This window comes from Felis catus, chromosome X, assembly GCF_018350175.1.
Source record: "Felis catus isolate Fca126 chromosome X, F.catus_Fca126_mat1.0, whole genome shotgun sequence".
Lineage (NCBI taxonomy): Eukaryota > Metazoa > Chordata > Mammalia > Carnivora > Felidae > Felis > Felis catus.
In genome coordinates this window covers 22,387,546-22,400,920 of record NC_058386.1, presented here as the reverse complement: position 1 = coordinate 22,400,920, position 13,375 = coordinate 22,387,546, and the positions used below count along the sequence as shown (strand labels likewise).

At 37.7% G+C, this 13,375-nt stretch overlaps 1 long non-coding RNA gene across 1 annotated transcript in view; it reads left to right on the top strand.

The window, feature by feature from the left end:
- Positions 1-12,353, top strand: part of LOC123383486 — a 64,434-nt gene extending 52,081 nt beyond the window's left edge. Inside the window, exon 5 of the long non-coding RNA XR_006593236.1 lies at positions 12,285-12,353. This is a non-coding gene — a long non-coding RNA (uncharacterized LOC123383486). The remainder of the gene's footprint in view (positions 1-12,284) is intronic.
- Positions 12,354-13,375: the final 1,022 nt, after the last annotated feature.

Below are 13,375 nucleotides of genomic sequence, written 5' to 3'. Positions count from 1 at the left end.
AAATAGGAAAACTTTATGGGATTAGCGAGTGTGGAAAGAAAGGATAAAAAAGAATTTCATAGATGTAACAGCACAAGTTCATATATTGTCAAATCTGTATTAAGACAAATCCTGATGGCATGCCTTATGGACACTTCGTTTTTCTTCACAGAGCGTTAGGATCAGAATCGTGCCATTTCACAATGCCATTAGGGCGCCAGTCGGCCAGGATAATCTAATTCTGATTACAGTATTCTGGAATTCATAGAAAACTTAGATTCTAGTAATAAATCTTTGAATCTTTCTTGAAATCTTAAATACATTTGCATTGACCCTCTGATTCTTCCTTGATAGATTTAAATACGTGGCAATGAGTTCAAAACCAGCAGTTAATTTAAGTTTTTGACATAAATAAGCAACAGGCTAGGGAACCAACTCTCTCCTGACTTCTTCATGCAAAATAAAAAGGTTGCTATTTGTCTTCTGAACAGAATTGCTGTATTTATTGAGTCTAGATTCTATAACATGAGAATTGTATGAAAAATTGGATAATGAACTAATGGGAATTATTTACTTTTTATAAACAAAGGAAAACTAAGATTTCTTACAGGTAGTCTGAAAAAAATTGTAACTTTCTGGGACAATAGTATAGAATTCACACATTGGTGGTTATAAATAAACACGCCACACCCAGGAATTACCTTCCCATATCTCTTTTTTGAAATGAAACATGCTTATTATGTAGTGTTTGTCACAAAGGCAAAAAACTTATAAAGATGAATCAGGAGTTGTTTTCAGTTAAGGAAAACCGCAATCACAGATGCTGGAAATAGATTTCGTTCTTAAAATGCCCAATAGAAAATGATTTTCTTCATATTTTAATAGAGTTTGCAAGGATTGCTTCCATTTCCAAAAGGCTTTCAAATTCCCTTTTTTCAGGGTGTAAAGTGTTTAATCACCATTTACTTTTATTTGAAATCAGTGCATAATAATGCTGTAGAACATGGAGCGGCAATTAAGAGGGAAAATACGCCCAAAATCAGTACAAACTGGCAGTATTGCCAGTAGAAGACAGATGCAATGCAAAATGTTATTATTAAAAAGGAGACTAGGATTCAAATTCAGATTCCATTTAGGAAAACTGTTACAAGTCAACATTTGAGAAAATAATCAGTTTTTAAGGATGCCTCGCATCTCCTTAGCATTCTGCAGTAATGTCTCAGTTATTCCTGGAAAATATCAGCAGTAAGTCACAGGGCCTTTGCCTATGAATGTCGTTCAGTTTAATATTTAAAGATGCTTTATAAAAAAGAACATGGCATATCTTTCAGATGAATCCTTCACAGTTTATCGTATTTAGGCACAGCAGCCTTTGCAAGGTAGGTTTTAATACTTGATTTCTTTTTTAAGGTTTTTTTTTCCTTTTTAGAGAGAGTGCATGCGTACCCAAGTGGGGAGGAGGGAGGGCAGAGACAGAGACAGAATCCCCTGCAGGCTCAGCACCATCAGCCACAGAAGCCTCTGTGGGGCTCGAACCCATGAACCCTGAGATGATGCCCTGAGCACAGATCAAGATTTAATTTTAAAACATGAGTGGCCATGACTGGACTTTTTGTAAGTTGAGAAAGACTCAACTTGTTTAAAATGACTATCACATCTGGATAAATTAAGTGACAACAAATCCCTAAACATCCCAAATACCAGAAATAATTTTTGTTTTCCTGGTTATTCTACCTTTTATCCAGGTATTTGCAGTATGGGCATAATAAACTGTGAATTTATCTCTGTGTTGCGAATTAATAGGAGGTTTTACCACAGGTGAGGAGTTAGGTTTGTATTGTGAATACCCAACGTGCTTCCTCAAACTTTAAGAGTAATTTTCTGTTCTGGTATGCAGGGTGACTCGACAGTGGGACCACAATGAAAGAGTAAAGAGGCTAAGAGAGCGGAAAAAAACCAGACATTTATATTGTAAGGATTCAAAGAGCCCTCAAAAGTATTGTTTTCGTAAATTGGAAAACTTTTCTCTCTTACTTTTAAGGGATCATTGAAAATTTGTTACCATTTTATCAAGTTGAAAGAAAAACATGACTCCAGTCAGATTTGCTTGATAGCATTAAAAAGTAAAGAACCACACACTCATTTATTTTACTTCAGACAAATTCTTTTAAATCCATGAATAGGAAGGAAATTCATTGCTTGGATGAGATACTCCAGAGTGAGCTCTGTAGGAGATTTCTCCAAGGCATGTGGGTTTCATACATAATACATAGTGAAATTGCTCTTTTGGGGAAATGGTACTTTTAATGTTGTATTTCACACACATGAGCAACTCTAATGAACGGACTTATCTGGTATACAGTGTCACTAGTTTGTGTGTGTGAATTGGCCACATGAGGTGGAATCATTTTTGAGATTTTCAGATTCAGATCCTGGAGTAGGTGATTAAAAACTTGTCAGATCAAGAGGTTCTTCAGTACATGAAATAAAAATAAATAAATCAATCAGTTAAGGGGTGCCTGGATGACTCACTTGGTTAAGTGTGCCACTCTTGATTTCAACTCTGGTCCTGGTCTCACAGCTCATGAGTTTGAGCCCTCCTCTTCGACCTCAGTCACTACATCTTTCTGTGACTCTGACCTTCTTGAGTTTTTTTTTTTTTTCCTTTTTATAAGGACGCTTGTTAATACATTGGTCCTACCTAGGTAATCCAGGATGCCCCCCTCATCTCAAAATCCTTACCTTAATGATACCTTCCAAATTTCTTATGCCATGTAAGGTAAGGTAGTCACAGATTCTAGCAGATAGGATGTGGACAGTTTTGCGGGAGGATCTTACACAAACCACCTATGCCTCTGTACCCCTTTTATTCTCTTATCATACCCAAATATCATTCCTCATAGCAGTCATTACTTTTTATTTTTCAATTAGGCCCCGTGAGGACTAAGGATTTTTTCATTTATTTCACCGTTGACACCCCGGGGTGTGGTGCACAGCATGGCATACAGCAAGCACTCTACCAATAGTTCTTGAATGGACAACCAAAGTATATCCAGATCCCAAATAGCTCGATGCCCAAACAGAAGCTCCATCTATAACATCATAATGCCACTTTTCCTATTAATATTACCATTTTATTACAAACAGTACTCTGTAGTTTCCATAGACTGGTTTTATGCTTAAAATAAATAAAATGCATTTTATGCTTTAACAGAACTGAGAAGTTGCTCATAAAATGGCCTCTGGTTCAGACTGTAGTTAAACTGGATTGTGACCCATGATAGAGAATTTAGTCACTCAGTTCCGTTTTTACTTCTCATAGTTTACTACGGAAACAGAGAATATGCCTTATTAAAGAAATGGTAATTGTCTTTTGTAAAACATGTTGATAGCTGTTGAAAAAATGAATTGAAAGAAATCACCTTCTTAGACATTTTTAACCACTTATTTAGATGGTATTAAAGTATACAAAATGTATTTGGATCTATTTCAAGGTTTAGGGAAATGCACTCCTATTATGTATCTATAGTAGAGCAATTTTTCTCTGAAAGGTTAGTCCTAGGAGATTGAGATCCCTTTAACACAGAAAAAAAATGAAAGGATGCATCCACAGGTTGCCATGGTTTCAGTTGAGCGAAGAAATGAAACTGGAAGGTCACCAATAAGTTTGAGCATATTATTTTTTACAAAAAGAAATCATATCAATGTAGTGTAAAATCCTAATGAGATTTAGAACAATACAGGCACTTTGAAAATTACAAAACCATTAGTCAATACCATATTAAGCTGATTTATTACCCTCCAGTGCCACAGCCTTTTAGCTGCTGATAGGGATTCAGTTAAGAAATAAGATTATGACTCCTTTCTTGAGGTTTTCACACTCTTTCCTCAGAAAATAAAGTAAATTAGACAATAAATCACTGTTCATATCACTCTCAACTAGTACCAATTTAAGAAGTGGATAGTCAGGTTGAAAAAAAAATGCTCCCCTGTGTATCAGAGTTGTGTACAGTCACTTGCAGGAAAAGGATGCAGAAGACTCTGGTGGCAAGGAAGGAAAGCCAATTTGAACCACATTAAAGAACAAAAGAGAGTGTATCAAAAGGACAATACCTCCCTAGGTCACATTCTCATAGGTTCCTGGTGAGTCTCCAGTATGAAAATCCCAAGAAAAGTTTTAACTGCCCCTATGTGAGTGCCTATTTGGGTCACATGCCTCCCTATTCTCTGAATGGTTGTTTTGATGACCAAGTAAAGAAAATCTGATCATCTAAATTCATTCGGTTACCCTCTTGCTCACCTCTCTGATTGGAATCCGGATAGTATCTGTTAGCATAAAAGGGGGTAGTTGGTAGAATAATGCTCCCTTTCCCAAGGTGTGTAAGACGTAATCCTTGAGACCTGTGAATGGATTTGTTTACATGGCAAATGACTATTGAGTTGGCATGGGAATTAATCAAGTGACCTTAAAATGGGAGATTATCCACGTGTGCCCAATGTAACCACAAGGATCCTTAAAACTGAAAAGGGGAGAAAGAAAACAGAGAATGGACAATGGAAGAAGGGCCAGAGAGATGCTATGCTCCTGGCTTTGAAGATCAAGGAAGGGAACCATGAGCCAGGGTTAAGGGTGGCCTCTGGAAGATGGAAATGGCCAGGAAATGGATTCTCTCATAGAGCCTCCAGAAGGAACAAAGCCCTGCCAACACGCTGATGTTAGCCCAGGGAGACCTGTGTCTATCTGTGACCTATGGAATATGGGACAATAAACTTGTGTTGCTATAAGCTACTGTGTGGTAATTGGTTATGGTAGGAATTGGAGACTAATGCAGTGAGAAACCTAGTACAGGTGTGATTAGAAAGCAATTTCTGTAAGCAAGGCGGCAGCCTCAGTTTGCCAGCCACTTAACAATTACCATTTTTTTTAGTTGTCATTTTGATGGGGTGATGTTGGAAGAAACCGGAGCTTAGAAGTGAGCATTATAATTTATATTGCTAGTAATCTTTTTTTTTTTATTTTTTTTCCAACGTTTATTTATTTTTGGGACAGAGAGAGACAGAGCATGAACGGGGGAGGGGCAGAGAGACAGGGAGACACAGAATCAGAAACAGGCTCCAGGCTCTGAGCCATCAGCCCAGAGCCCGACGCGGGGCTCGAACTCACGGACCGCGAGATCGTGACCTGGCTGAAGTCGGACGCTTAACCGACTGCGCCACCCAGGCGCCCCTGCTAGTAATCTTTCATAGGAGGAATGACTTATGTTTCTTGAGAATAAAATGTTCACCTTATTTGAATCAGGTGATATTTTTTATTTTTTTTTAAGAACTTGGTATTTAGCTTAGCACTTCTTTAACCGTGTGTCATAAATAGTTTCTGTTAATATTTGGGTTAATACTTTTCTAGTTGTTTTAATTTGAAATATTCAAATAAGCTTTTTTATGTTTAAAAACCTCTTGAAATGGTATACAGGCCATTTACTATAATCTTTTCTGATAAAATCTTTCTCATTCGCTTGGCCATTGTTTGAAAATACCTGATGCTAAAAAGTATTATATACACTCGGCTAGCCTCTCCAGGATTGCTTAGGTTGGACATTTTTCTTGATGCTTGACTTTTCAGAGATTGTAAGGAACAGGAGGTGATAAGCAAAAACTGCCTGAAAGCCTATAATGTAATTTATATTAAGATAGTATTTTGTTATAGGCAGCATTGCAGTTTTACACGGTGTACTCAGATGGGGCACAGAAATAGACTCGGAGTCCTATTGAGAATTTCAGAAACAAAAATCAAAAACAACTTTCTTCTTAGGACAAAACTGATTTTCTGGCCACTGTAACACCTGACCACAAAATAAAGTATTAAACAGGTTTCAGTGAATCGATGACCATTAAACAGGCTTTTGAAAAACAGCCAATCTGTAATAGCCTCACCCTTCTGGACGGCAACTAATCAGCAACAGTCACACTTCAGTGATTACGCTTCTGTGGCTAAAGATTAACCAGTGCCTAAAGACGCTGCTTCTGAGATGTGTCCATCTCAGAAGTTCTTGCTTCCCTGAATTCTGTAACAGGATCAGCACTTTGCTTTGTTGAAAGGTGGTGTACTAACACAGGTCTGGCTTGCTTAACTGGCAATAAATTCAGCACGCCCCCTCACCCCCAACCAGGATTACATAGTGGCAACCTCTTCTTTCGATACTAGAGTTGCTGGTACCTTCCACACTCCATCCTCATCCACTCAACCTTCTTCGTCAGGAATTTGCATGCTCACACACATGTGCATGGGGTGAAGAACAAATTTAAAATTGGAAAGGAAAATTAAAATGTTAGCTTGGCTCTTCAAATTTTATCTTGGTTAGAAATCTAACTTGAGTAAAACTTCTGTTAGTTTATTTTTTTGCATTTCCTGATTGTTTGCAATAAGGAGCCTGAGGATTTAGTTAGGCTCCGCTTACTTTCCTGGGATAAACAGGCGCCTTGTATTGACGGCAACAATGATTTCAGGGGTAGATTCCTTAGTGGCCTTTACTGATTTAGCACATCCCCCCTCCCACAACTCCTGTCGTAACCCTCAGTTTATTCTCCATATTTAGGAGTCTCTGCTGTTTTGTCCCCCTCCCAGTTTTTATATTATTTTTGTTTCCCTTCCCTTATGTTCATCTGTTGTGTCTCTTAAAGTCCTCCTATGAGTGAAGTCATATGATTTTTGTCTTTCTCTAATTTCATTTAGCATAATACCCTCCATTTCCATCCACATAGTTGCAAATGGCAAGATTTCATTCTTTTTCATTGCCGAGTAATACTCCATTATATATATATACACATATACATATACACATATACACATATATATATACACATATACACACACACATACTACATTATATATATATACATTATAATACTCCATTTTATATATATATATATACACACACACACACACACACACACACACACACACATATACTACATCTTCTTTATCCATTCATCTATCGATGGACATTTGGGCTCTTTCCATACTTTGGCTATTGTGGATAGTGCTGCTATAAACATGGGTGCATGTGTCCCTTCGAAATAGCACCCCTGTATCCCGTGGATAAATGCCTAGTAGTGCCGTTGCTGGGTCGTAGGGTAGTTCTATTTTTAGTTTTTGGAGGAACCTCCATACTGTTTTCCAGAGTGGCTGCACCAGCTTGCATTGCCACCAACAATGCAAAAGAGATCCTCTTTCTCCTCATCCTCGCCAACATCTGTTGTTGCCTGAGTTGTTACTGTTAGCCATTCTGACAGGTGTCAGGTGGTATCTCATTGGGGTTTTCATTTGTATTTCCCTGATGATGAGTGATGTTGAGCATGTTTTCATGTGTCGGTTGGCCATCTGGATGTCTTCTTTGGAGAAGTGTCTATTCATGCCTTTTGCCCATTTCTTCACTGGATTATTTGTTATTTGGGTGTTGAGTTTGGTAAGTTCTTTGTAGATTTTGGATACTAACCCTTTATCTGATAGGTCATTTGCAAATATCTTCTCCCATTCTGTCAGTTGCCTTTTAGTTTTGCTGATTGTTTCCTTTGCTGTGCAGAAGCTTTTTATTTTGATGAGGTCCCAGTAGTTCATTTTTGCTTTTGTTTCCCTTGCCTCCGTAGATGTGTTGAGTTAATTCCATTTTTAAACTTAATTCTCGTTTACCATGCAACCTAACATATTCTCAGGTTCTGGGGACTAGTATGTGGACATCTTTAGGGGTTCATTATCCTGCATATAAGATATATCATTGCAAGTAGATTGGGCTAATAGTGATATTAGAACAAGATACTATTTTATGCACATGGGTGCAAGTGCACATGGATGCACACACACACTGCATTATAGCACCTTTACTGACATCATATAATATACAATGGACTTCCTGGTATTATTATTTTTTTAAGTAATCTTAACATCCAACTTGGGGTTTCAATTCACAGCCCCGAGATCAATAGTCACATGCTCTACCAACTGAGTCAGCCAGGAACCCCTACCTTACCTATTTTTAAGCTGCATGTATTTTGGGCAAGATAATGAAAGTTACTTAACTGTTAATTTTGTCATCTGTATAATTGGGGATAATGGTAATATGTATATTATTTTGTTGGGAGGATTAAATGCAATTATATACATAAAGGTCTTTGCAACTGTGTAATATACATTGACTAATAAATAATGGTAATTATTATAGTAAAATATTTGTGTATCTTTTGTGTAGCTGTAGATTAGGTACTTTGTATGTTTGTAACAAGTAACTTGGTTTTTGATATTATACTGAATACTCTTTCTGGCAGGGGAATTTCAAATTATACATTTGGCTGTATATGAAGTGTATTGAAGCCAAAAAAAAATGAAGCTCATAATATCTACACACTGAATCTACATTAATCTGAATCATCAAAGGATCAAATCAGAATGCATGCTCATTTAATACTACCAGTGGTACTTTCCAATTACATTGATATTTGGGTAATTTCAAAATAGATACCTGATATTAAAATGTTGATAAGTGAAAACTACATTTTATTGACTTGAAAACAAATAGATATATGATTTTTGAGGTTCTAATAATGCTTGGTAATAATGATTCATTCTTTCCAGAAGAACTAATTGAAATTCAATTTCAAATTAAACTATAATTACATGTATAGCCCTATTAAGGTATCAGCCTTGGTTAGTGACAATATCCTTGAGGTGAAATCTGGCCATTTATTTTCTTAACCTGTGTGATGCACAGAGATTCCTGCGGGACACATAGAAACTCTGGTAAAAGTTACTTTGCACGGCACTATAGAGTTAGAGAGTTAAGTGACTCCAGAAGTGTTACTCTTACTTTCTTTTTAAATCACATTTTAGAAAGAGTAAATTGTCTACCATCACACATTTCAGGATTCCATGCTGAGTATTTTCCAAATTCTTATTCATAAAAAATAAATAATTTAGGCAACCTGTGCTACAAGTTGAAGATAATTAAATGGGATTATATACTCGGTAATCCTAAAAGTTTACAAATTTAAGTCTGCAAACATTTTTAAGAGCCACTGAGGAGTGAAAGATGCCAGAGAAGGGTAGTAAGAAAACTCTCAGATGATTCTGTTAGCCTGAATTTTCTAGTCCCAATAATTAGTACTTCATTTCAGAATTACTTGTGTGTATATTGTTAATAAAGAGCTCCAAAAATAACACAACATCCGTGTTAAGATGGAGATTTGCTGGACTAATAAAAGTATTACAACATGAATGCACTGAAGGTCGTTGCGTGATATCTACACTCCTGGCATTAGACTGGAAAGAATGAAAACCGGGAAAACAAAATTTTGTAAAGCAGGTGTATGGCTAGTAATTGATGTCTTGGGATAATGAGATCTCTGAACTCTTGCCTTACTGGGCTTGATGGGTCCAGTGTTACCCATCAGGTAGGAGGCTGTGAGAGTTCTTTGAGGAGCCCATCAGCCTTAAAGGAAGCATCCAAAGACAATGCCACCAGGATTTCCTCAAGGAATCCTTATTCAAATGGACCTAGGATAAAGCTTATATTTGTTCAGCTCCTTCCGCATACTGAAGAGTTTTTGTTTGCCAGTTGTGATTATAGGCAGATGCCTGAGTGTTCTCAGAAAGTTGGAGGCATAAACTATAACTGCAGAGGGGAAAAAAAAAAAAGAAAGGAGGAAGGCAACAAATGAAAAGGAACAAGGAATAGATGCTACACAAGGAATAACATTTCAATATGTACAGAGGAATAAGAGAAAATAACACATCGTGACGTTAGATCAGAATGTTCTAAAAGAAGAAACCTTGAGAAGAAAATAAAATTAGAGTTGTTAAGACACTGTTTCTCCTCTCCAAACCCATCCTTCTCCCCGTTGTCTTGTGAAGCTGGCCAACTGAGATGGTGGAAAGCCTGTTTGTGCTTGGCTAGGTGCTCCCAGTCTGTCGGGTTACCAGGGCTATGAGAGGGACTAAGGAACGCTGGAGCAAGGACAAAGGACTTAGGTCTGCTGGCTTCCCTGCAGAGCTGCTTCACCCCTGCACTGCTTGCTGCTCATGGCAATAGTGAAATAGTTTGCTGCTGTCCCAGCACTGGTAAAACTAGCTTCATCAGGCTGACACCCATCAGAGAGAGATTAGGACTGGTCCCCTAGAGCCCCCACTTCCAGGTCTAGGTCACAGTTGTGGAGTGCCCCTCTCCTGAACTGAGGAGACAGAAGCACCAATTGAGTAATTGTCCCTTTTTGCCATCTGGGTATTCTCTCTCTGAGACACCTCAGGTCTGTTTTTAGGCTTTGATTATTTCAACTGCTTACCTTTTTTCCTTTTGCCCTAGGGTGGTAGTTGCTTCCTGCCCACCCAAACTGTGAGGTCTTTTCCTACCTTTTCCATTGCCAAGTCAACAAACTTAGAGCTAATTTTCTGCTAAATTCTCACCGGTCCAAACAGGATGTAATTTCTTTCTCCTTAAAGGATTCTGCCCAACACTGCCTGCCTGTAGGAAGAAAAATGAAAATCTCAGTGGGTGAGTTGGAAGATAAAATGAGGCAAATCCCCAAGAGTAAAGCAAAAGACAAAGAACAGTAGGAAACTTCTGGGTTGTGCCAGGAAGCCTGATGGCTGAAGAATAATCTTCTTAAAGAAAACAGAGGTAATACGTGAGAGGAAATAAGCAAATTCAAGAAATTTTCCAGAACTCGAGTACGTTAATTTCCAGACTAAATGAATCCACTGAGTGCCCAGCGCAGCAGATGAAATTTCAGAACACTGGAGACAAAATGAAGTTCCCATAAGATTGTTAAGAGGAAAACTGAATGTCATATCCAAAGGATGGGTCATGAGAATGGCTTTGGACATCTCAACAGGGACACAAGCGCAAAAAGAAACCTCAGAGCAGTATATCAAAAATGTAATGTAACTGGGGCGCCTGGATGGCTCAGATGTTTAAGCGTCTGACTCTTGGTCTCAGCTCAGGTCATGATCTCATGGTTTGTGAGTTCAAGCCATGTGTCGGACTATGCACTGGCAGTGCAAGAGCCTGCTTGGGGTTCTCTCTCCCCCCATTTCTCTATGCCCCTCGTCTGCTTGTGCTCTCACTCTGTGCCAAAATAAATAATAAATGTAAAAAAATATAACTAATCAAGCATGCAAGAAGAAAATATTTTCCAGACGAACATCTTAAAAATAGACTTGTCCTGTATCTTGCAAAAATAATTTACCAAAGAATGCCCTCCAGCCACAGAAGTCTGAGGGAGGAAAGTGCCTGAAATGGCATTCAGAGAACAGGAAAGATACCAGTCCTGATTAAAGCATGATAACATTTGTCCTGAATATACGATTGAACTACGTTTTGTGCTGGGACACTAACTGTTGTCTGAAGGAAGGGAAACAGGAATAACAGATGGAAGAGCTGATCTGTCATTTACCCCAGGAAGAAACCAGTAAGTGTAGGCTTCCCTCCTGAGGTGTATGCATGTGCACCCACGTGTGTGTTTCTTCTCTGAATTTATCAGTATACTTTTCAGGAGCTTTGGGAAAATTAAGATCTAAGTGACAAAACTAAGTGCCGAATCTTGGAGTTCGGTCATATTGGTAAATAAAAATGGACATACACATGTGATGTGGAAATACGGAGATACAAAAATGCCAGATTAAGCAGCTGAAAGATTCAAAAGTATTTACCTATAGGACAGAGGAATTGGGAGATGGGTGAGGGGGTAGAACAATGTCATACTTTCATTTTAAACTTGGCAATCATATGTAATGTTAAGCTATGTGTGTTACTTGATAAAATGAGTCAAGAATTAACAATGCTAATCTTATAGGTCAAGTCGATTTATTAATCTATAATGTATTATACTTACAGGCAAAACAGTAGACTTTTGCTATAGGTTTTTAAAATGTGCAACTAAAGGAAATAATTAACCACCAAGATGCTTTATCTGCATGATGACACAGGGATAGAAATTTCTAAATGTCCAAAGAAAACACTAGATCACTGACTGACAGTATATCTGATGCAAAGTGTTGTTATAATAAAGGTTCAAGTAAATGAACTAGAAATGCCCCTCTCCACAGTCTTTGTTAGTGCTATAGTATGCTGATGGTTTGATCATTGCTTATGATTCAGTTCTATATGCTATGGGAAGGTAGAAATCATGTTTCCTGTATGTCAAGCGGCCAAACAGTTCTTATTCTCAGTACAGTAAGATTCATTGCATTTAAAAATGCACATTTATAAAGACATGAAATAGACCCAATATGATTCATTAATGTATTCATTTTTTCACAGAACGTGGAATAAGTACTGTAGTACACATTATTCTTGGTGACAGTCCCCACCTTACAGTGATTAACGGTATGTTAACAACAAACAACTGTGTGACATTTTCTTTTTTTTTTAAGTTTACTTATTTTGAGAGAGAGTGTGTGCCAGCATGCAAGTGGGGGAGGAGCAGAGAAAGAGGGAATGAGAGGATCCCAAGTAGGCTCTGTGCTGTCAGTGCAGAGCCTGACACGGGGCTCGATCCCATGAACCGTGAGATAGTGAACTGAGCTGAAATCAGGAGTCAGTTGCTCAACTGAAGAATCCATCCAGGTGCCCTCTTTTACCTTTAATACAAAACAGTGCCATTATTCTCACTTCCCATTTGATGGAATATTAGGAGATTTAATAATATGTCAAAAGTCAAATAATTTTTAAGTTTCAACATTGGGGTTTGAACTTTAAAGCAAGAGTTTAGCAACAGCAGATTATCTGTACTGTTCTCAGAAATAATCATTTTGAACATTTATCAATTGTTGGCAGTTGTTGTTCTTCTAAGATTAAGTCTATATGTGTTACCATTGATCATTTTCAACAAGGTTAATGCCGTGAAGTGTGTAGAGATCCCTGAAGTTCAAGAGGGTTATATTTAGCATCATTCTCCGATCCTGGTCAAAGCTCAATACAAACCAACTCCTGTGCCCATCAGCCCGTCATGGTTAAACCACCATCAGATAAGTTTTCTCTTTCTGAAGTATCCTAAACAATTTAGAGTAGCTTCGATTTTAGAACCTACCAGGTTTTTGAATATTGTCAAACTCCAGATTTTATTAGTGAAAACAAAGAAGTTGAGAGACATTAAGTGACTGACGAAACATCAGAGAGAAGGTGCAGTCAGTCATAGGATTATATCCACACTTGGTAACGCCCGGTCCTGTGTTATTTGGACCATAGAGGATGAAAAGGAACGTTAAAGAATCACCATCAAGACTATGTTTTCAATATAGTACACTGCTGGCTTTTGTTTCATAATGATTTTAAGTCTTTTTAAAAATAGTGAAAGCCCAAAATTATTCTATTATAAAATACTTATGTTATGACAAATGAGAAAACAGGCA